Source organism: Macaca thibetana, chromosome 10 (genome assembly GCF_024542745.1).
Source record: "Macaca thibetana thibetana isolate TM-01 chromosome 10, ASM2454274v1, whole genome shotgun sequence".
NCBI classification, from domain to species: domain Eukaryota; kingdom Metazoa; phylum Chordata; class Mammalia; order Primates; family Cercopithecidae; genus Macaca; species Macaca thibetana.
Window position 1 is genome coordinate 74,882,037 of NC_065587.1, and position 23,430 is coordinate 74,905,466.

The following is a 23,430-nucleotide window of genomic DNA, read 5'->3' on the forward strand; positions in this document are numbered from 1 at the left end:
TCTTGGGGAGAGTGCCATTTTAGAAGCCGGTTAAGTTTTTCAGTCCTCAGGTCTATTTTCAGTGAGAATATCTATGGCAGATACTGTTAGCGCTCCATCCAGATCCCTTCTTCTACTGGACCAGGGCACATATCCCCATATGTACAAGTTGATGCCTAATGACTCACAGTTGCTTCTTTCTCCAGAGAATGGTCCCTCATTGAAGAAAGTCACCTTGCTTTTTTTTTTTTTTTAAGGCAGAAACCGAAATTGGGGCATCCAGCAATTCAGACAATGACAGACTGAAAATGGGATACAAAGTGTTGGTCCTTTGCCCAAAGGTAGAAACCAATTTTGTGATATTATGCACACTCCAAGGTTCACCATGAAATTAGGCTGAAGGTAAAGTCCAGCTGAGACCACTTCCTCCTTGCATAACACTATTCCTATTCCATCCTGCTTTTCCCACTCCCGTTTCCCTGAAAGCCCACCTGCAATAGATCATGTCTCAGGCTCTGCTTCTAGAAACCTTACCTGAGACAGCACCTCTTTTTACTTGGTAGGACAAATAGTCCTCTTTACTTTACGTAATGTGTTTGTTGCCTATCAGTAGTTGCCACTTCCTCTCTCTTTTAAGAGAACACACTTTATTAATGTATCAGGTGGCTATCTGGTCCCCAGGGGTGAATCTCGTTAAATTCAAGCCAATTGTGATAGTTTTATTCTCATTTCTAGTGAGTGATTTAAGAATAGAATGCGACCCAATTCTTGTCAGTAGTACTGTAGGGAAGTCAGCTGGAGAGCATCTGGACATGTTTCCCTTGATCTTAAAAGGAGAGCAGAGAAAAAGATATGCTTATATTCCTATCTCTGGATATTGTCAAGTGGGAATGTGTTAGCAGAGCTTCAGCAGCCATTTTGTGACTATGAGGGAAATCCAAGATAATCTCAGACTTTGAGGGTTATGATGTGATTGAGCCTTGAATTAACTGATCCTGCAGCTGCTCTACTTTTAGTTATGTAAAATAATGAAAGTTGTATTTGTTTAAACAAGTTAGTTGAGTCTGTTGCTATTTGTTAATGACAGTATACTAGAAATCTACAAAGCTAGCCTCAAGAAAAGTTACTTTCTAAAGGCCAAGCGATATTGAGAATATAGAAGAGAAAAAAGTAAATTTATATTCTCCATTCTATTTTCCTATCATAAAGAGAAGAATGTGCTGGTAAGAATTTGTATGACATTTTGTTTTGGCTTATACAGCTGGTTTATTGAATGGGCTTAACTTGATGGAAGCAAAACAGGAAATAGGCTTATTTTCTATCCATGACTGACCTCAAAATTCTCTGTTGCATTTGCCTTGCCTCTCCTTCTCCTAATGACAGCTTTTTGTTCACTTTTAGCTGTAAGAACAATCTCATTTTTGTATTATAAAATGTAGTCTCAGCTAAACCAATATGTTCAATCTTGCATTCAGTTAAAAATGTTACTTTTCTATAGCTCAGGCCTCAAGACTCATGGCTCAGGGTCTAGAAAAGGGGAAGGAATGATGGTTGATCCTTTTAATATCCCATTCCTGTATCCCATTTCCTGAGTCTTTTTTTTTTTTTTTTTAATGGGTGCTCAGTGTAGTTCTCTTACCCGTCAGCCACCATTTTCACTGTGATGACTGGTGCCCAAATGCTGACTCTCTTGTGGGACACATTTATGGGTTCGTCGGGTACCTTCACTGGGGAACTCCTGTGCTTTGCATACCTGAGGCTAGGGATTCACCCTTTGCTTGAGCTTCTGGAACCCCTCCTTATCTCTACTGCGAGGCACATGGATGCCTAAAATTTCCTGTCTTCTTTGAATTAGGCATGGCAATGTGACTGTTTCTGAAATATGAATAATAAACATACATTTCACTTCTGGATGGAAGTATTTAATTGCCAGTGCTTGACTCCCCAGCCCATCTTTTTCCTTAATGGCAAACTGTGAAGACTTGCTTTTGAGATATTGGAGTTGTAAGAAAACAGTCCCTGAGTGACATGGCGCAGAGCCTTCCACAAATCAACCTTAGACATGCTATGTAAGTAAAACCCCAAATCTTTATTTTAAACCACTGAGATTTTGAGGCTGTTTATTACTGCAGATTTACCTTGCCCATCTTGACTGATACGGTTCTTTGCTTTGGGATTTACACTGAAATTTTGAGACATGAGAAAAAGTCTCATTCAACAGGCTGTCACTCCTATAACTGAAGGGTTTTTTTGGGAATATTTTTATATGCTTCCTGAGAGTACCTATGTCTTAATCTCATAATGCTAAAATAGCTTTAATAAATTGATTACTTTTAGCTGTTCTACAAAGAAATCCAATGAGAAAACCTATGAGGATTTCATGGGGGAAGACCATTGTCATAAATATCTGGTCTCATGTGGTCTACCTGTTCAGCTTTGACTGCCCCTCTCTCCAGCCTGTAACCTCCAGACCAAGAAAATCTCAGCATCTACTTGCTCATTTTTTCCTCTGGAAATTTATCCTAACATTTATCTTCCTTTCTTGGAGTTTTCTGTTTCTTTTTGGTCTCACCTCTTCCATGAATTTAAGTCATCTAACCAAATGGTGATATTTATTCAGCATTGTCCTAGACTGAATTCCTCTAGACAGACTCCAAAACAAGGATTCCAGAGCAGGTATTTATTTGATAGGTGATTTTGGGAAATGCCAGCAAAAATGTAGAGAAGCAAGAATGAGCTGGGAAGAGGGCCAATACAGGGTTCATTAATGAGCAGGTATTGCTCAAGACAACTAGGGCTCAAATCTGGTGGGGACCTCTCAGAGACTGTAGAACATGCACCTCAGGGCTGTTCTGCCAAAGATACAAGGGAGCTTTGGATCTTAATCCACCAGTTCATGACTACAATTGGCTGAGGGATGTTCCCAGGGGCATTTATTCCATAGTTCTTATTTTTTTTCTGCCAGGGCAAGTACAATCTAGTCACAAGACAAAGCCCCCGAGGCAGGTCCACAGGCACTTACAGTAGAAAGTCTGGATCTGAAGGAGAATGGTGAGTTCAGAGAACCTAGCAGCATCTACTACCAGCCATGTCCTGAGTTCAGAGTGCTAGTTCTTTGCCTCAAGTAACTTAAAATTGAGGCAGGCAGGCAGGCACCTGTTCACCATACCATAAGGCAGGATGTTATATGTTAACAGAATGACTAAAAATATAATAAGCATGAAGGAAGGAGAAATTAATTTTACTTTGAGAAAGCAGAGAAGATGGATTTTGATTTGGCTTTAAAGGGTGGAAAGGATTCAGTAAGAGGAGTTTCTTTCAAGTCAAGGGACTAATGTTAGCACAGGCTTGGGTGCTCAGTGTCCGTTTATGTTTTGGGAAAATCGTAAGCAGTGGGTTTGACTGGACAAAAAGTGGTTAAGACGGAGTAGGAAAGTGAGGTGGAAGAACCATCATAGGGCCAGATGATGAAGGGCCAAGAGTTCAATTTGTGTTATTTTTTGTGATAGAAAGTACAACATTTGTAAAACTTGCAGGTAGATTTAAACTCTTGCCTCTGAATGCTTCAGACAATGCCAGTTCCTTCTATTTGTCTCCTCCACTTCCTCCTCTTAGAGCTCTGGGTTTGCCTTTTCTGGTCCCTCTATCTGAATATTTCTTTCTAAATTCATTTAACTGATTCCCTTTTAGCTCATTCCAGGTCCAAGGTTCTGGGTGTTGATCCTTTGCTGGCTTTGTCTCCCGGAGTTGGAGGCAGCGGTGGCCATCTTGGATCTGTCAGGTCAAGGGTCCCATTGTCTTTCAGCCTGCACTTGTGTTTCATCTTCTTCCTGCTCCTGAATGCTCTGTCCTGACATTCTCATTTTCTTTTCCTGTCATGCCATAGCATGAGATAGTCCTTTTATGCCATAGCATGCCATAGCTTATATTAAACTCTTGTTTAATAATGAGAGTGTATAAGTGATTTTAAAGAACACTTTTGATTCTGTTGTAGCTACAGACTTAGGACAAAATCTGCTTATACTTTCTGGAATATGTTCTTAGTCACAGATTATGTTATTCTCTCATTTTTGAAACGAAGTTTCCTTATCCCCCTTGCAGTGCATACCATGGGGATGTGGCTCACTTCTTTGGTGCCCTGCTGCTCAAACCTCTAGAGGAAGCATGCAGACGGGTTGTGGGGTGTGTGGGCTCTGAACCCAGGGCAGCGTCTAGGGGTGATATTTACAGCTCCTGAAGCCCCAGTGGGCATGTGTTACAGGGTGCTCTTTTAGTTTTGCTGTCTTTAGGAGGCTTATGTTAACGAGCTCAATTAGACCCTCTGTCTTATCAAAAGAAAAGAGGGCTTTCTGTATCCCGGTGTTCTTGCCTTAGTGTACCAGAAAAATCAGATCACATGTGAGTTTGGAGAATGAGTGCAAGGTTTTATTGAGTGGAAGTTTTCAGCAGATGGATGGGGAGCCAGAAAGGAGGATGGAGCTGGAAGATGGTTTTCCCCTGGAGTTGGGCAGCTTAGTGGCTGGACTCTCCTCTGACTTCCCCCCCCGCCAAAGTCCCCTCTGTATCCTTGTCATTCTGCTGGTCGATGGCCTGCTGGCACCTGCTGGTGTCGGTCAGTTTGTTCTTCTCCTTCTCTGTTCCTCTTGATGTCTGCCTGTGTGCCCTTCTGCCAGTGTGTTCCTCTCGACGTCCAGCTGCCTTGTGTTCTGTGCCTACTAGGGTCTTGGGGATTTTTAATAGGCATAGGATGGGGATGTGGTGGGCCAGAGTGGTCTTGGAAAATGCAACATTTGGGCGTGAAGGCAAGAGTGCCTTTCCTCACCTAGGTCCGTGGGCACAGGCCTGAGGGTGGAACCCTCACCAGGGACTGTGCCTTGGTCTCAGCACTTCGCTGCTCATCTCCTGTATCAGTTTGATGGATTATTGTTTTATATGTTTTATATGTAGTATTTGCAAACAAGATTGATAAATGTATTTGCAATAAAATAACTGAAAAAATAAGTAAATAATATGGATTAATTATGCTGGGTGAAGCTAGTACAAAAATAAATTTTTTGTTTTTAACATGCTTTGGTGTTAATGGCTGACATTCAGAGAGCTTTTCTAATTTCCTAAGCACTGTTCTATGCCATTTAGATAAATTAACCTTTTAAATAATTATGACAATTGTAAGAGCCCTGCTCTTGCCCTCATTTTACAAATAAAGAAATGGAGACAAAGAGATGTGAAGTAACCTGTCTAAGGTTACACATTTTGGAAGAAGCAAAGTTGAGATTTCAACCATGACACTGACTCAAACTTCCAGCTGCTTGACACTAGGCTGTAGTGTTGCTCTTTGTGCTGTACTGCAGTGGTTCTCAACGTGTGGTCCTGGGACCAGCAGCATCTGCATCACCTGGGGATCTTTTAGGAAGGCAAGTTCTCTGGCTACAGCCCAACTTACTAAATCAGAAATTCTGGGGATAGGGACCAGCAAGCTGTGTTGAAACAAGCCCTCCAGGGAATCAGATGCATGCCATCGTTTGACAATACCTGTTACACTGCCATCTATGTTGCAAGTGTTTTTGGATTTACCTTTTAAGTTATGCATCCTTTTGGGAAAGTAGTAGAAACTTATACTATTCCAGTAGCTACATGGGGAGTAGGTTCTATTACCCTTTTTTGAGGTGAGAAGATGCTACAAGTAGTCCCTAGAACTTTATTTTGTCATGTATAGATTGATAGAACACTCTCTTCCCACCTTCCTGGAAGCCTTGTGGAGGATAGAGGAAATGCCATATGTGATTGGCTTTTTAAATAACAGATGGCATGGATAAAATGTAAAATCCATGGGTAAGTCATAAAGCTGGACATCCTTAACTGAGGATTAATTATAATTATACCACTGATAACTGAATAGGGCAAAAGTAAGTTCTGTTCCCTCCCTTTTAAGTTAACTTTTGCTGGCATGTTATTTACTGTAGACAGATAAGGGTAGAATAAAGCAATTTTTCACATTCCTTTCACAAAACCTCCAAAGCCATACAGTGAATATAGAGTTACCCCTGGCCTCAAACTGATGAGAAGCAATTTTGCTGTCTTGTTTGATTTTTTTGTCTTTAAAGGCAGGCCTTTTCTGACATCCTAATTTTTACTGATCACCCCCTGGAGTTCTTTATTTCTCTTTGACACAGAGAAAAGTTATTTGTTCTCTTCTGCTTTTATCACCTGTCTCTTCAAGTTTTCTTTCCTCCTATCTTTTTGGCATTTTGAAGAACTACTGTATAAAATATTAAGCTTAGGTTTTTCTCTATGCACTCAATTTCAGTTCCTGCAGCAAATACCGTATGTGCCAACCTGTTTGATGTTCAACTGCTGCCTATTACCAGATACAGCCTGAGGTAGGGATTACAGTAGTACTTCTCAAACTTTAATGTTACAAAAGGTACCTGGGCGATCTTGTTGATGTTGCAGGAAGTCAGGGACCCCGAATGAAGGGACTGACTGAAGCCGTGGCAGAAGAACATAAATTGTGAAGATTTCATGGACATTTATTAGTTCCCCAAATTAATACTTTTATAATTTCTTACACCTGTCTTTACTGTAATCTCTGAACACAAATTATGAAGATTTCATGGACACTTATCACTTCCCCAATCAATACCCTTGTGATTTCCTATGCCTATCTTTACTTTAATCTCTTAATCCCATCATCTTCGTAAGCTGAGGAGGATGAATGTTGCCTCAGGACCCTGTGATGATTGTGTTAACGGCACAAATTGTTTGTACAGCATGTGTGTTTGAACAATATGAAATCTGGGCACCTTGAAAAAAGAACAGGATAACAGCAATGTTCAGGGAACAAGGGAGATAACCTTAAACTCTGACTTCCAGTGAGCCGGGCGGAACAGAGCCATATTTCTCTTCTTTCAAAAGCAAATAGGAGACATATCACTGAATTCTTTTTCTCAGCAAGGAACATCCTTGAGAAAGAGAATGCATCCCTGAGAGGAGGCCTCTAAAATGGCTGCTTTAGGGGTGGCTGTCTTTTACGGTTGTAGATAAAGGGGTGAAATAAGCCCCCAGTCTCCTGTAGCACTCCCAGGCTTATTAGGACAAGGAAATTCCCACCTAATAAATTTTGGTCAGATCGATAGTCTGCTCTCAAACCCTGTCTCCTGATAAGATGTTATCAATGACAATGAGTGCCCAAAACTTCATTAGCAATTTTAATTTCACCCCATCCTGTGGTCCTGTGATCTCGCCCTGCCTCCATTTGCTTTGTGATATTTTATTACCTTATGAAGCATGTGATCTCTGTGACCCACACTCAATTGGTACACTGCCTCCGCTTTTGAAAATTGCTAATAAAAACTGGAAACCCCTACTCATTCTCCAGGACCTCTTCCATGACTTTCCCCTTCACCTAACTCAAGAAGTCATTGCTCCCTCATTTGTATTACTAGAGAACTTTATACGCCTTCCATAAGATTTCCATGATGTAATATAGTTATTTGTGTATGTGGGTTATTTGAGGATTGGGACCACATCTTGATTTTTCTGTTGTATGCACCTAGCATAATGCCTCTTTTATCCAAAACTCTTGAATTTTAGAAACTGCTCATGCGTACTTCCTAACACTGAAACAGAAATCTGCAATCCAATACATGTCTATTTCTATGGAGAAATGTATGGATACTCGCACTAAGTGAGCAGTTGGCCTGGTCTCTTCCTAGCTTGTTGACAACTGGATGCCACCATACAACTGTATTGTATGCTCAGACCTGGTGGTGGCTGACAGGAGCATATTGAAGCATTAGCCCTCACTTCTTCAGAAGCTATAGAATTGAGTCACTCGAGAAACAGAATGAGATTTCCCAGGTCAAGGACAAGCTGCATTTTGTCAGATGAATGCCAACATCCAATTCCTTTCTCTTGCCTATCTCCATATGTAGAAAATGCACATTAGTGATGCTTGTGCATCAGGGACAGAAACTGGAGAATTGGGGAGGCCTGAACTGCCAGCCAAGAAACTGGGACCTTACCCAACGCTGACATTGTTCTTCTGAATAAGTTTCCTTTTGAATGAAATCCTGAATCTTCTCTTGTTTAGGAGGCAGGTGGTTGAGATGTTACTTTTGTTTTCACTTGCCTTACAAGGAGACAGCTGACATAGGTAGTTCAAAGTGGAGATTTAATTCCAAGTCTTAGAAACCAGGTAAAGGTAGGAAAGTTGTGTGGTGCTTTTAAACAGAATATCCTTTATTGGTCCCAATTTCCATATAAATAACATCAATTTTAATATTATTTTCATTAACCCTAAAGTATTACCTTTTATTCCTCAAGCACTGTCCCTACAATGCTAGGATTTGCTGAAAAGTTTATATTGGCCCTGCTCTGCTCCAAAATTAAGCATGTCCCATTCACTAAATCTTAATCCTGAATGCAAATCAAGTTCTCTTTCCACTACCCCTGTTCTTACTGCATACCAAACAGAGGCCAGAACTTTAAGAATGACATCAAAGTAAGAAGATATAGCTTTCTATACTTTGTCAGTTACTGATTTAACCCTATACTGGTCCTGTAATATGCAGGTAGCATAACAGGCTATTTGCAAAAGTCCATAAAATTCTCTTAGAAGGAAATCTGATGTATCTAATGTATGAGATTTTGAATTAGCACACGATAATTAACATACATTGTAGTCTATTTCTCAAGTCATGGGAGTAATATTATTACTATGTTTTTGCGATAGAGTCTCGCTCTGTTGCCCAGGCTGGGGTGTAGTGATGTGATCTCGGCTTACTGCAACCTCTGCCTCCTGGGTTCAAGTGATTCTCCTGCCTCAGCCTGCCGAGTAGCTGGGACTACAGGCATGAACCACCACGCCTGGCTATTTTTTTTTGTATTGTTAGTAGAGATGGGGTTTTGCAATGTTGGCCAGGCTGGTCTTGAACTCCTGACCTCAGGTAATCCACCCGCCTTGGCCTCCCAAAGTGCTGGGATTACAGGCGCAAGTCACTGTGCCTGGCCGAGAGTATTATAAAATTAAATGTTCAAGTCCGAGCACTTGGGGTCGCCTGGTGGTCTAAACCGATGCATGACTCCTTATATCACCCATATCAGAATTCCCAACTTAACCCCAAGCAGGTGAAGCAAGAGTGTTTAAATCAGCAGGAGCCAATAGTGACTTAGCTTAACACCTGTCTTTAAAGATATTGCACATGTGAAACAAATGCATTCTCAGGCATTTAGGCTCATGATCTTCCATTTTATGTTTCCTTCAGCCTACACACTAAAGACCCCAAATCTTCATCCATGGTACAGATATCTTCCCTCAGTTCCAGAAAAATGTTCATACACTTGTTGGTATTGACAGCTCAATGTTCTACAGGTATCTGAAAGCCAGTCTGTCTCATGTTGTCTCAGTCTGTCTTGTTATACTTCCTCTACTCGTTCTTTAACTTGCAGAGAGTTGGAGATCCTGTCAGATGCCCCCATCTCCCTAAGACTCCACAATTATTAACTGATCATAGAAGAATACAGGAAGTAGTTTTGTCGTACTACATTTTGCCAAAATGTTTTCCAAAAATAGTTTTAACAGTTTATATTCCTATCAGCAGTATATACAAATTTCTGTTTTTCTGAATTCTGCTGAACATTTGAAATATTAGGTTGACATTTTTTCCAATTTGACAAGTGTGGAGATGGTAACTTAGTTTGGTTTTGTTTTGAATTTACCCAATTATTTTCAGTGAGACTGAGAATACCTTCATATGTTTACTGTATATTTTTTTCCTTCTGTGAATTGCCTATTAATACCTTTTGCCCATTTTCCATTGGATTGCTTCTCTTTTTTCAGTAAAAATACTACATATATTCTGAGTACTAGTCCTTTGTTGGTGTTATATATGGAAAATAACTTTTTCTAGATTGTGGCTTGTCATTTCCTATGTTGATTTTCATGAGAGATGAATTAAAGAAATTAGTGCAGTAAATTTTTCAATCTTTTATTATCTGTATTTTGCTTTTGTATGTCTTATTTAAAGAGATCCTTCCCTACTTCAAGGTCATAGACATTCTCCTACACATTTTATTCTAATTTTTAAAAACGTTTTGAGTTTTGTATTTGTCTTTAACTCAGCTGGAATTCATTTTGTATGAGGTGAAAATCTAATCTGCTTAAAAAAATGCGTACAACTAATTATCCCAGGAATTATCAAATAGCCTGTTTCTATAGGTCTGCAATGCCCTTTCTATCAAATATTAAGTGTCTATGTATGTTTGGGTCCATTTTTGGGTTCTCTGTTTTGAGCAATAGTCAGTTTATCCATCTTTATATCAAATACTTTCTAGATTTCTGTAGCTTTAAAATAAACCTTTATATTTGGTAAGGCAAGTTTCTCTAAATATTTCTTGATTTTTTTTGCCTTTTCTATGAAATTAGGATCAGTGTATCAAGTATGACAAAAATTTATAGATTAATTTGAGTGTTAAAAAATCAACTTTTCCTATTAATTAATATTGTATCTTGTTTAAAAAATCCCATTTCCTAACTCTTACAGCCTCATAAAAATACAATTGATTTTATATATTGATTCTGTTTTTGGCAACCTTACTAAACTTTCTAATTTATTATGATAAATTATATGCATATTCTTTTGGATTCTCTACCTCAGTGGTTGTACTGATGTTTAAAAGTCCACAAATTTTTTGATACTTCTCCATTCAAGAGGTTGAGTCTAATCACTCTCCCTTGAGTGTGGGTTAGACTTAGGAACACAATTTTAACAAATAGAAAAAGGTGGAAGTGATGGTGTGTCACTTCTAAGATTAGGTTGTAAAAGACACTGCAGCTTCTGTTTGGCCCTCTGTCTCTCTCTCTCTAATGGCTCAGTCAGCGGGGAGCCAGCTGCCATGTCATGAGGACACTCAGGCAGCCTTGTGGAAAGCCTCATGTGGCGAGGAACTGAAGCCACCTGCCAACAGTAGGAGGAAGTGAGATGTTCTGCCAACAGCCATGGGAACGAGTGTCCCAGTCAACCTTTCGGGAGACTGCAGCCTCAGCAGACATTTCAACTACAATCTCCTGAGAGACCTGGAACCTTTAAGCTGCTTCTAGATTCCTGACCCTCAGAAACTGTTTGAAGTAATAAAGATCTTTTTTTTGGGCAGGAAAAAATTCAACATATATTTTATTATAACTATATAAATATTATTCACAGCCAAGTCACATAGTGTACTAAGAAGAAACTTATTTTCCTATGTAATCTTTCACTTTTCCTAGAGCTGATAATTGTTTCTTCTCTTTTCTGTTTTATTTGTTTTCTTTAAAGCTCTTTGCAATTCTTTTATCTTTAATGTTTCAATTACTGTCCATCCCCAGGCCAAGACTTAGATTTGCAAACACAGTAACAACTTTTAACTTTCTTTCAACTTTATAGGAAGCTTGCTTTACACTCAGTGAGATGTAATTCTTGAAAAAAATTATTGACCAAAGAAAGCCTGTTTTTTCCTCATTTGTTTGTTTTTCTCTGTCTTATAATAGCTTTATTGGAATATTACTGACATAAAATTTTATCTACTTAAGCTGTACAATTTGATGTACTGATATACATATACATCGTGAAATGATCACCGCCTTCCAGCCAATGAATTTGTCACCTCTACAGTTGCCATTTTTGTTTTGTGTATATGTGTGTTAAGGTTTACTTTAAAAATCTATCAGTTTAGCAAATTTCAAGTATGCAGTACAGTATTACTACCTACTGTCACCATGATGTACATTAAATATCCAAAACTTATTCATCTTGCATAACTGAAACTTTGTACACTTTGGGCAACATAACCCCATTTTGCCCTCCCCCAAGTCTCTGGCAACCACCACCCTACTTTCAGCTTCTATGAGTTTATTTTAGATTCCAAATGTAAATGAGGTCATATAGTATTTCTCTTTCTATATCTCACTTATTTCGCTTGGCATAATGTCCTTCAGTTCCATCTATGTTGTTGCAAATGGCAGGATTTCCTTCTTTTTTCAGGTAGAATCACATTTCATTGTGTATACAAACCACATTTTCCTTATCCACTCATTTGTCAAAGAACATTTAGGTTGTTTCTATGTTATGGTTATTGTAACTAATGCTGCAATGAATGTTGGAGTGGAGCTCTTTGACATACTGATTTTATTTCCTTTAGATATATACCCAGAAGTGGGACTGATGGAACACGTGGCAATTCTACTTTTAATTTTTTGAGGAATTTCCATACTGTTTTTCATAATGGCTGTACTAGTTTACATTCTCATCAACAGTGTACAAGGGTTTCTTTTTCTCCACATCCTTACTAACACTTGTTATCTTTGTTTTTTGAAAACAGATAAGCTAAGAAGTGTTATACAATACCTCATTGTAGTTTTGATTTGCATTTCCATGATGATTAGAGATGTTCAGCACCTTTTCATGTACCTGTTGGCTACTTGAATTTCTTTTTTTTGAGAAATATCTATTTAGGTCCTTTGCCTATTGTTGACTCAGGTTATTTGTATGTTTGCTATTGAGTTGTAGGCGTTCCTTATATATTTTGGACATCAACCCCTTATCAGATATATGGTTTGTAAATATTTCCTCTAATTCTGTAGGTTACCTTTTCACTCTGTTGGTTGTTTCCTTTGCTGTGCAGAAGTTTTTTGGTTTGATGTTGTCCTCCTTGTCTAGTTTGGCTTTTGTTGCCTGTGCTTTAGGTGTCACATTTAAAAAATTACCAGGACTAATGTCAAAGTTTCCCCCCGCCTTTTTTTTTTTTTTTTTTTGAGACAGAGTTTTGCTCTTGTTGCCCAGGCTGGAGTGCAATGGCATGATCTCGGCTCACTGCAACCTCCACCTCCTGAGTTCAAGTGATTCTCTTGCCTCAGCCTCCTCCCAAATAGCTGGGATTATAGGTGCCCACCACCACACCTGGCTATTTTTTTTTTGTATTTTTAGTAGAAACGGGGTTTCACCATGTTGGCCAGCCTGGTCTCAAACTCCTGACCTCAGGTGATTCTCCTGCGTTGGCCTCCCAAAGTGCTGGGATTATAGGCATGAGCCACTATGCCTGGCCTTTTCCCCATTTTTAAAAAAATAGTTTTATGGTTTCAAGCTTTACACTTAAAGTCTTTAATCCATTGATTTGATCTTTGCATATAGTGTGAGATAAGGGTGCATTGTTATTCTTTTGCATGTGGATATCCAGTTTTCTCAACATTTTGGAAGAGACTATTATTTTCCCCATTGTGTGTTCTTGGAACCCTTGTTGAAGATCAGTTGACCATAAATGTGTGGGTTTATTTCTGGGTTCTCTCTTCTGATTCATTAGTCGATATGTCCACTTTATGCCAGTCCCATACTATTTCAGTTACTATAGCTTTGTAATATAATTGACATCAGGAAGTGTGATGCCTCCAGCTTTTTTCTTTCCCCTCAAGATTGCTTTGTGTGTTAGTCTGTTTTTGTTGCCATTAAAGAATGCCTTTGACTGGGTAATTTATTTTTTATTTTTTGATTTTATTTATTTATTTTTTGAGATGGAGTCTTGCTCTGGTGTCCCGGCTGGAGTGCACTGGTGCCATCTCAGCTCACTGCAAGCTCCACCCAGGTTCACACCATTCTCCTGCCTCAGCCTCCCAGGTAGCTGGGACTACAAGTGCCTGCCACCACACCCAGCTAATTTTTAGTAGAGGTGGGGTTTCGCCGTGTTAGCCAGGATGGTCTCGATCTCCTGACCTCGTGATCTGCCTGCCTTGGCCTCCCAAAGTGCTGGGATTACAGGATTGAGCCACCGCACCTGGCCGAGACTGGGTAATTTATAAAGAAACAAGTTTAATTGGCTCACAGTTCTGCAGGCTGTAGTGGAAGCATAGCAGCATCTGCTGCTGGTGGAGGCCTCAGGAATCCTACAATCATGGTAGAAGGCAAAGTGGGAGCCAGGATATCACACGGCGAGAGTGGGAGTAAGAGAGAAGGGAGCAAGGGGACTGCAGATGTCATACTCTTTTATTATTTTATATTTTTTCCACAATAATGTTGATTTATTATTACTTTATGGACCAGATCTGTGTAAACACACAATCTATGTTCTATGCTCTCCAGAAAAGGGCAAGCATCATTAGGATCGTATAAAACTTGTACAGTCAAAATACAGACAATTTCATGATCAACTGTACCACTGGAAACACATAGGACATATGAGTTGGTGATATAACTGAGGTCACTAGAGCCAGGTGAGATAATCTACATAAGTTCCTCCATATAATTAAATTTTGAGGGAGATTTGCTGGGATTGAAGATAAACAGAAACTGAGGAAGAAGTTTGGGCAATTACCTGGTCCAGCCCCCAACAAATGCAAATAAAGACTGGCTGTCAAGGAAAATCCATACATCAGTTCTCTCTTAGATGTCAAAATCAGAATCTCCAAATGCACTGATTTAATGAAACAGGTTTTATCAACCTAATGATCAATATGTTCTTATGTATTCATAAAGTTGCCTTTAAGTCCTTTTTAACTTTTGTGGTACTCTGAAGATGCAAGAAGCTAATTAGTATCATTTCCATAAAATCTAATACACAAGATAGGAGGCTTGTATCGTGAGTGACAGTCAGTATTGTGCCACCTAATGGCCAAAAATAACCCAAATCATTGAACCTTTCACCACATATCCTATTTTGATCCTGATAATCATTTTTAAAAATTGAAATCAACTTTATTTAAGAATTTCCAACATTGACAACTCTTATAAAAAGCATCCAAGCACAGGACACAGAACTGTAGCAAACAGCATTCTTATGGGTAGCTAACAGACATTAGAACTTCCACCCTTCTTTGAGACAGCTGAGCTCACTGTTGAACTCTGCTTCCAAGTACTTCAAAGCACACCACAAGCTCGATTTATATTCTCAACCCATCAGCTTCAGTTCACATTACCACACTTATATATCAGTAACAGAAGAGAACACACACCATACAGCATTCACAGCAGTTGACAAAAGGGTAGGAAAATACAGGTATCGTTTCACTTAACACACGCAACTAATGTGGATTGCCTAAGAACAAAGCTCATTGAAAGTCTTCCAACACATGTGGATGTCCTTTGAATGCAAAAGACTTTCATACATTGTTTATTATTGCTGTCTGTATACTGTCACCAAAATTACAGGATTGAGAGACACATCTCACCAAGTTAAAAAAAATATTCATGATGCCTCATCAACTGTCTATCTGCACTCTTTCCTTCTCTCGCTCGTTCTAGCCTTCCATGCCTTGGCAGCACCACCAATCCCACACAAAGTTTCAGAAGTTCAGACAGCCTTCTGGTTCCGTATCACAGCCTTGTGTTCGTGACGTCGATATGACTCCATGAAATAAAGAGTAGTGAATCAAAATGGGAACACCCACTGTCAAAGACAGCCTGTGAAGTGTGATGATGAATTCTTGAATGAGACAGCATGTAGATGGAAGTATTTCTATGGCAGGATATTTACAGTACTACTTTCAATGAAATGCTTCTGTAAACATTTGAAATGAGATGCACTGCAGAGATTAAATGAAGGCTTCATATTGTACTTTTATATATGAGGTGGAGGGGGACAAGTGTTAAAAAAACAAAAGAATCAAACACTGACACCATGATCTCCCAAAAGGAGATTTTATTAAGGAAAAAATCATATGGTGGGATTCAAATTAAGACAAGGAGAAAAGATTGTAGTTCTAATCAATGATTTCCATTTTGAGCACTCAAAGAATTCACTTGATGAGTCCAGGGATAAAATATTACAGATATCAATTGTAATGTATTGATTTTCCAACAGACAAACAGCCAGTCACTTTGAACTACTCAATATTTCAACTCTTTATTTATTCAACTCTTTATGTAACTCAACTCTTAATATATTCCAACTCTTTATGTAACAAAACTTATACAATTCCTTTATCTCTTCATCTTTTTCTAAAGAAAATTGTCAAAAATACTGCTGAATATATGCCACACTGAACAAACCAGTTTTGAAAATTTTTGTATCTTACCATATACTTACCACGAGTTTAGAAAAATTTGAATTCCCACTATTCCGTACTATAACCAACTATAACTCAATGTCTACATTTCCCAGCCAGAAGATTTAGAATCCATGCTTGAGCCAAAGCCTCCATTAAAACCATTGCCTGATCCTGCATTTGATGCTGATTCCCAACCAATTGCTGCACCAGAGTTCGAACCACTGTAAGAGTTATTTCTAGACCCAAAGACCTGGTTTGGCTCCCTCTGCATGTTGCCTTTACTTTGGTTATGACTTGGTGGGCCTGACTGGTTCTGCTGGCTGGCTAACATGCTCATTGTACCCCAACTGCTCTGTAGCCATCATGACTGGATTAATGCTGAGCACACCAAAGTTCATCTACCACCTATATTAGTATCTTGGTTGTTTTCCAAGCCAGCACCCCACAAACACTTTTCTGCTTCTCAAAGGCTCATCTGGGGTTTGCTTAGAGTTGGGAAATTTAGTCATACCATCATCCATCTATCATATGTCACTGTGGCATTACTTTCACGTGTGTTTCATACTCCGTAAAAAGAATAAAGCCAAACCCCTTTGACCAGTTTTAATATCTATCTTTACCTGGACTTCTCCAAAGGTACTAAAATATTCTTTCAGATTCTGTCTCCATAGGAGGAAAAACAAACTCAGAGCACAAACTCACTAATTACCAGTACTATTAAGTAAGATATTTTCTGGACTGCTCTTCACTTTCACTGCTGTCTCACCCATTTTTCTTTTGTTATCTTTGGGACAGTTGACAACATATACCAGATTTCCACTGTCAGCATCAGGGGCATGCAGAATTCCTTCTACCAGCAGGATACCTTTCATACATTGAGACACTGGATTCTTGTGGTGGAGCTCACGTGCCCCTGGAAACTGGGCTGTAACTGGACAGCAGCACTACCCCATTGTATTCTGATGATATTTCCATGAGCTCCTTATTCTCATCTTCACTTACCCAAGTGTATTCAAACATCTTTTACTTCTCCACTTAGGCCACTGCTAGAAAGCCCAACAGGGACACTGAAGCAGTGACGGATCCAAGCACAGCTTAGTTTATTCTCCTTGATAATCATTTTTATTGTTCTTCTTGGGACTCATTCAAGACTTTCTAGAATTCATATTAACTCATGGCCAAACATGAAAATAAGTTGTAACAAGGCGGTACATAATGTAGAACATTTGGAGGAGCTGTCTCTTGGTTCTTGCCAGCCACGCTGCTTTGGATGTTTACCTTGTCAGCAGTGATCATCATGGCCAACTACTTGATCTGTATCATCATCCCACATAAGCAATTGTTATGTCTTCAGTGATGACCTGAGAGGAAAATACACTCCAATGGCAAGGTAAATGCCCTTTCTGCAGGAGGGACAAGTAAGAAAGATTCAGGATGCTGCAATTGAGGAGGCTGAGTTCTGACCCTTAGCCCCTAAACCCACTGTCCTCATATGAGAAGCCATGCTGAAATTTAGACAGCAGCACATCACAGACCTGTGCAGGCACTGAGCTGGCAGGGAATTGCTCATTGATGGTAGATGCAGTGTTTACAGAAGTGTGTAATGTGAAGTGCTAGTGCACAAGAAGGGCCTGTGGTTAAATGTGTTTGAGAAACACTGCATAATATAGCCATTGGCCACACTTCGAAACAACCAGATCTTGCACAAACTCAGAGCACAAACTAATTACCATGAGGATGGCACCAAACCATTCAAGAGGGATCAGTCGTCATGACACAAACATCTCCCATCAGGCTCCACCTCCAGCATTGGGGATTGCATTTCAACATGAGATTTGGAGGGAACAAATGTCCAAACCATGGCACTTTGGCTATTTGGGATACATACAAATTTAAGGATTTTTTTTTTCTATTTCTGCCCTTGGGATTTTGATATGGATTGTACTAAATCTGTAGATAGCTTAGGGTAATGTGTACATTTTTAACAATATTAAGTTTTTTCATTTATGAACATGAGATATCTTTCTGTTTGTGTCTTTTAAAACTTCATCAAGGTTTTATAATTTTCAGTGTACAGGTCTTTTACCTGCTTAAGTTAATTATTAGATATTTCATTTTGTTGCTAATATAAATGAGATTGTTTTCTTAATTTTCTTTTTGGCTACTTCATTGTTGGTGTATGGAAATGCCACTAATTTTTGTATGTTGATTTTGTACCCTGCAACTTTACTGAATATGCTTATTGGTTGTTCCAACAGTGTTTTTTTTTTTTTTTTTTTCGGTGTAGAGTGTTTAGAATTTTCTATGTTTATGATCATGTCATCTTTAAACAGAGATAATTTTATTTCTTCCTTTCTGATTTGTATACCTTTTTATTTCATTTTCTTGCCTGATTGCTCCAGCCAGGACTTCCAATACTATGTTGAATAGCAGTGGCAAGATTGGGCATCCTTATCTTGCTCTGGATCTTAGAGGAAAAGCTTTGTTTTCCTCAGTGATTATGACTTTAACTGTAGGTTTTTCATATGTAGTTTTTATTACGTTAAAGAAAGCGCCTTCTATACCTATTTGGTTGAGAGTGTTTACCATGAAAAGATGTTGAATTTTGTCAAATGCTTTTTGTGTATCCATGAGGTAATTATGTGGTTTGTCTTTCATTTTGTAAACATGGTGCGTCACATTGGTTGAATTTCATGTTAAACCAGCTTTGCATACCAGGAATAGATACCACTTCATTTTAGTGTGTGATCCTTTTAATGTGCTGTTAAATTCAGTTTGCTAGCAGTTTATTAAATATTTTTACATGTATATTCACCAGGGATAGTGGCCTGCAGTTTTGTTTTCTTGCGTTGTTGTTGTTGTTGATTTTTCTGGCTTTGGAATCAGGGTGATGTTGTCCTTATAAAATGAGTTTGGGAGTGTTCCATCTTCTATTTTTGGAATAGTTTGTATTAGCTTTTTAAAAATGTTTGATAGGAGGCGGAGCAAGATGGCCGAATAGGAACAGCTCCAGTCTCCAGCTCCCAGTGCAAGCGACACAGAAGACGGGTGATTTCTGCATTGTCAGCAGAGGTACCGGGTTCATCTCACTAAGGAGTGCTGGACAATTGGTGCTGGTCAGCTGCTGCAGCCCGACCAGTGAGGGCTGAAGCAGGGGCATTGACTCACCTGGGAAGTGCAAGGGGGAAGGGAATCCCTTTTCCTAGCCAGGGGAACTGAGACACACAACACCTGGAAAATCGGGTAACTCCCACCCCAATACTGCCCTTTACCAAGGGTCTTACCAAGTGGCACACCAGGATATTATATCCCACACCTGGCCGGGAGGGTCCCACGCCCACGGAGCCTCCCTCATTGCTAGCACAGCAGTCTGCCATGTAACTGCAAGGCAGCAGCAAGGCTGGGTGAGGGGCACCCACCATTGCTGAGGCTTAAGTAGGTAAACAAAGCCACTGGGAAGCTCGAACTGGGTGGAGCCCACAGCAGCTCAAGGAGGCCTGCCTGTCTCTGTAGACTCCACCAATGGGGACAGGGCACAGCTAAACAAAAAGCAGCAGAAACCTCTGCAGACGCAAACGACCCTGTCTGACAGCTTTGAAGAGAGCAGTGGATCTCCCAACACGGAGGTTGAGATCTGAGAATGGACAGACTGCCTGCTCAAGTGGGTCCCTGACCCCTGAGTAGCCTAACTGGGAGACATCCCCCACTAGGTGCAGACTGAAACCCCACACCTCACATGGCGGGGTACACCCTGAGACGAAGCTTCCAAAGCAAGAATCAGACAGGTACACTCGCTGTTCAGCAATATTCTATCTTCTGCAGCCTCTGCTGCTGATACCCAGGCAAACAGGGTCTGGAGTGGACCTCAAGCAATCTCCAACAGACCTACAGCTGAGGGTCCTGACTGTTAGAAGGAAAACTAACAAACAGGAAGGACACCCACACCAAAACCCCATCAGTACGTTACCATCATCAGAGACCACAGGCAGATAAAACCACAAAGATGGGGAAAAAGCGGGGCAGAAAAGCTGGAAATTCAAAAAATAAGAGCGCATCTCCCCCTCCAGAGGAACGCAGCTCATCACCAGCAATGGATCAAAGCTGGACGGAGAATGACTTTGACGAGATGAGAGAAGACGGCTTCAGTCCATCAGACTTCTCAGAGCGGAATTACGTACCCAGTGCAAAGAAAGTAAAAATCTTGAAAAAAGAATGGTAGAATGGATAACTAGAATAATCAATGCAGAGAAGGCCATAAACAAACTGACAGAGATGAAAACCATGACACGAGAAATATGTGACAAATGCACAAGCTTCAGTAACCGACTTGATCAACTGGAAGAAAGAGTATCAGTGATTGAGGATCAAATGAATGAAATGAAGCGAGAAGAGAAGTCTAAAGAAAAAAGGAAAAAAAAATGAACAAAGCCTTCAAGAAGTATGGGATTATGTGAAAAGACCAAATCTACGTCTGATTGGGGTGCCCGAAAGTGAGGGGGAAAATGGAACCAAGTTGGAAAACACTCTTCAGGATATCATCCAGGAGAACTTCCCCAACCTAGTAAGGCAGGCCAACATTCAAATTCAGGAAATACAGAGAACACCACAAAGATACTCCTCGAGAAGAGCAACTCCAAGACACATAATTGTCAGATTCACCAAAGTTGAAATGAAGGAAAAACTGTTAACGGCAGCCAGAGAGAAAGGTCAGGTTACCCACAAAGGGAAGCCCATCAGACTAACAGCAGATCTCTTGGCAGAAACTCTACAAGCCAGGAGAGGGTGGGGGCCAATATTCAACATTCTTAAAGAAAAGAATTTTAAACCCAGAATTTCATATCCAGCCAAACTAAGTTGCATAAGTGAAGGAGAAATAAAATCCTTTATAGACAAGCAAATGCTTAGAGATTTTGTCACCACCAGGCCTGCCCTACAAGAGACACTGAAGGAAGCACTAAACATGGAAAGGAACAACTGGTACCAGCCATTGCAAAAACATGCCAAAATGTAAAGACCATTGATGCTAGGAAGAAACTGCATCAACTAACGAGCAAAATAACCAGCTAATATCATGACAGGATCAAGTTCACACATAACAATATTAACCTTAAATGTAAATGGACTAAATGGTCCAATTAAAAGACACAGACTGGCAAATTGGATAGAGTCAAGACCCATCAGTTTGCTGTATTCAGGAGACCCATCTCACATGCAGAGACACACATAGGCTCAAAATAAAGGGATGGAGGAAGATCTACCAAGCAAATGGAGAACAAAAAAAAGCAGGGGTTGCAATACTAGTCTCTGATAAAACAGACTTTAAACCATCAAAGATCAAGAGAGACAAAGAAGGCCATTACATAGTGGTAAAGGGATCAATTCAACAGGAAGAGCTAACTATCCTAAATATATGTGCACCCAATACAGGAGCACCCAGATTCATAAAGCAAGTCCTTAGAGACTTACAAAGAGATTTAGACTCCCATACAATAATAATGGGAGACTTCAACACCCCACTGTCAACATTAGACAGATCAACGAGACAGAAAGTTAACAAGGATATCCAGGAATTGAACTCAACTCTGCACCAAGTGGACCTAATAGACATCTACAGAACTGTCCACCCCAAATCAACAGAATATACATTCTTCTCAGCACCACATCACACTTATTCCAAAATTGACCACATAATTGGAAGTAAAGCACTCCTCAGCAAATGTACAAGAACAGAAATTATAACAAACTGTCTCTCAGACCACAGTGCAATCAAACTAGAACTCAGGACTAAGAAACTCAATCAAAACCGCTCAACTACATGGAAACTGAACAACCTGCTCCTGAATGACTACTGGGTACATAACGAAATGAAGGCAGAAATAAAGATGTTCTTTGAAACCAATGAGAACAAAGATACAACATACCAGAATCTCTGGGACACATTTAAAGCAGTGTGTAGAGGGAAATTTATAGCACTAAATGCCCACAAGAGAAAGCTGGAAAGATCTAAAATAGACACTCTCTAACATCACAATTAAAAGAACTAGAGAAGCAAGAGCAAACACATTCAAAAGCTAGCAGAAGGCAAGAAATAACTAAGATCAGAGCAGAACTGAAGGAGATAGAGACACAAAAAACCCTCCAAAAAATTAATGAATCCAGGAGTTTGTTTTTTGAAAAGATCAACAAAATTGATAGACTGCTAGTAAGACTAATAAAGAAGAAAAGAGAGAAGAATCAAATAGACGCAATAAAAAATGATAAAGGAGATATCACCACCGACCCCAGAAATACAAACTGCCATCAGAGAATACTATAAACACCTCTATGCAAATAAACTAGAAAATCTAGAAGAAATGGATAATTTCCTGGATACTTACACTCTCCCAAGACTAAACCAGGAAGAAGCTGAATCCCTGAATAGACCAATAGTAGGCTCTGAAATTGAGGCAATAATTAATAGCCTACCAAACAAAAAAAGTCCAGGACCAGATGGTTTCACAGCTGAAGTCTACCAGAGGTACAAGGAGGAGATGGTACCATTCCTTCTGAAACTATTCCAATCAATAGAAAAAGAGGGAATCCTCCCTAACTCATTTTATGAGGCCAACATCATCCTGATACCAAAGCCTGGCAGAGACACAACAAAAAAAGAGAATTTTAGACCAATATCCCTGATGAACATCGATGCAAAAATCCTCAATAAAATACTGGCAAACCGGGTTCAGCAGCACATCAAAAAGCTTATCCACCATGATCAAGTGGGCTTCATCCCTGGCATGCAAGGCTGGTTCAACATATGCAAATCAATAAACATAATCCAGCATATAAACAGAACCAAAGACAAAAACCACATGATTATCTCAATAGATGCAGAAAAGGCCTTTGACAAAATTCAACAGCCCTTCATGCTAAAAACGCTCAATAAACTAGGTATTGATGGAACATATCTCAAACTAACAAAAGCTATTTATGACAAACCCACAGCCAATATCATACTGAATGGACAAAAACTGGAAGCATTCCCTTTGAAAACTGGCACAAGACAGGGATGCCCTCTCTCATCACTCCTATTCAACATAGTGTTGGAAGTTCTGGCTAGGGCAATCAGGCAAGAGAAAGAAATCAAGGGTATTCAGTTAGGAAAAGAAGAAGTCAAATTGTCCCTGTTTGCAGATGACATGATAGTATATTTAGAAAACCCCATAGTCTCAGCACAAAATCTCCTTAAGCTGATAAGCAACTTCAGCAAAGTCTCAGGATACAAAATTAATGTGCAAAAATCACAAGCATTCTTATAAATCAGTAACAAACAGAGAGCCAAATCATGAATGAACTTCCATTCACAATTGCTTCAAAGAGAATAAAATACCTAGGAATCCAACTTACACGAGATGTAAGGACCTCTTCAAGGAGAACTACAAACCACTGCTCAGTGAAAT

The 23,430-nt window shown here is 39.6% G+C and overlaps 1 protein-coding gene and 1 pseudogene across 1 annotated transcript in view; both read right to left on the reverse strand.

Annotated features, from left to right (window-relative positions):
• Positions 1 to 19,951, reverse strand: part of TRMT6 (tRNA methyltransferase 6 non-catalytic subunit) — a 267,426-nt gene extending 247,475 nt beyond the window's left edge. Inside the window, exon 1 of the mRNA XM_050745273.1 lies at positions 19,942 to 19,951. The gene's annotated coding sequence lies outside the window, so the exon portion shown is untranslated. The remainder of the gene's footprint in view (positions 1 to 19,941) is intronic.
• LOC126964125 (TAR DNA-binding protein 43-like) lies at positions 16,402 to 17,011 on the reverse strand (annotated as a pseudogene).
• Positions 19,952 to 23,430: the final 3,479 nt, after the last annotated feature.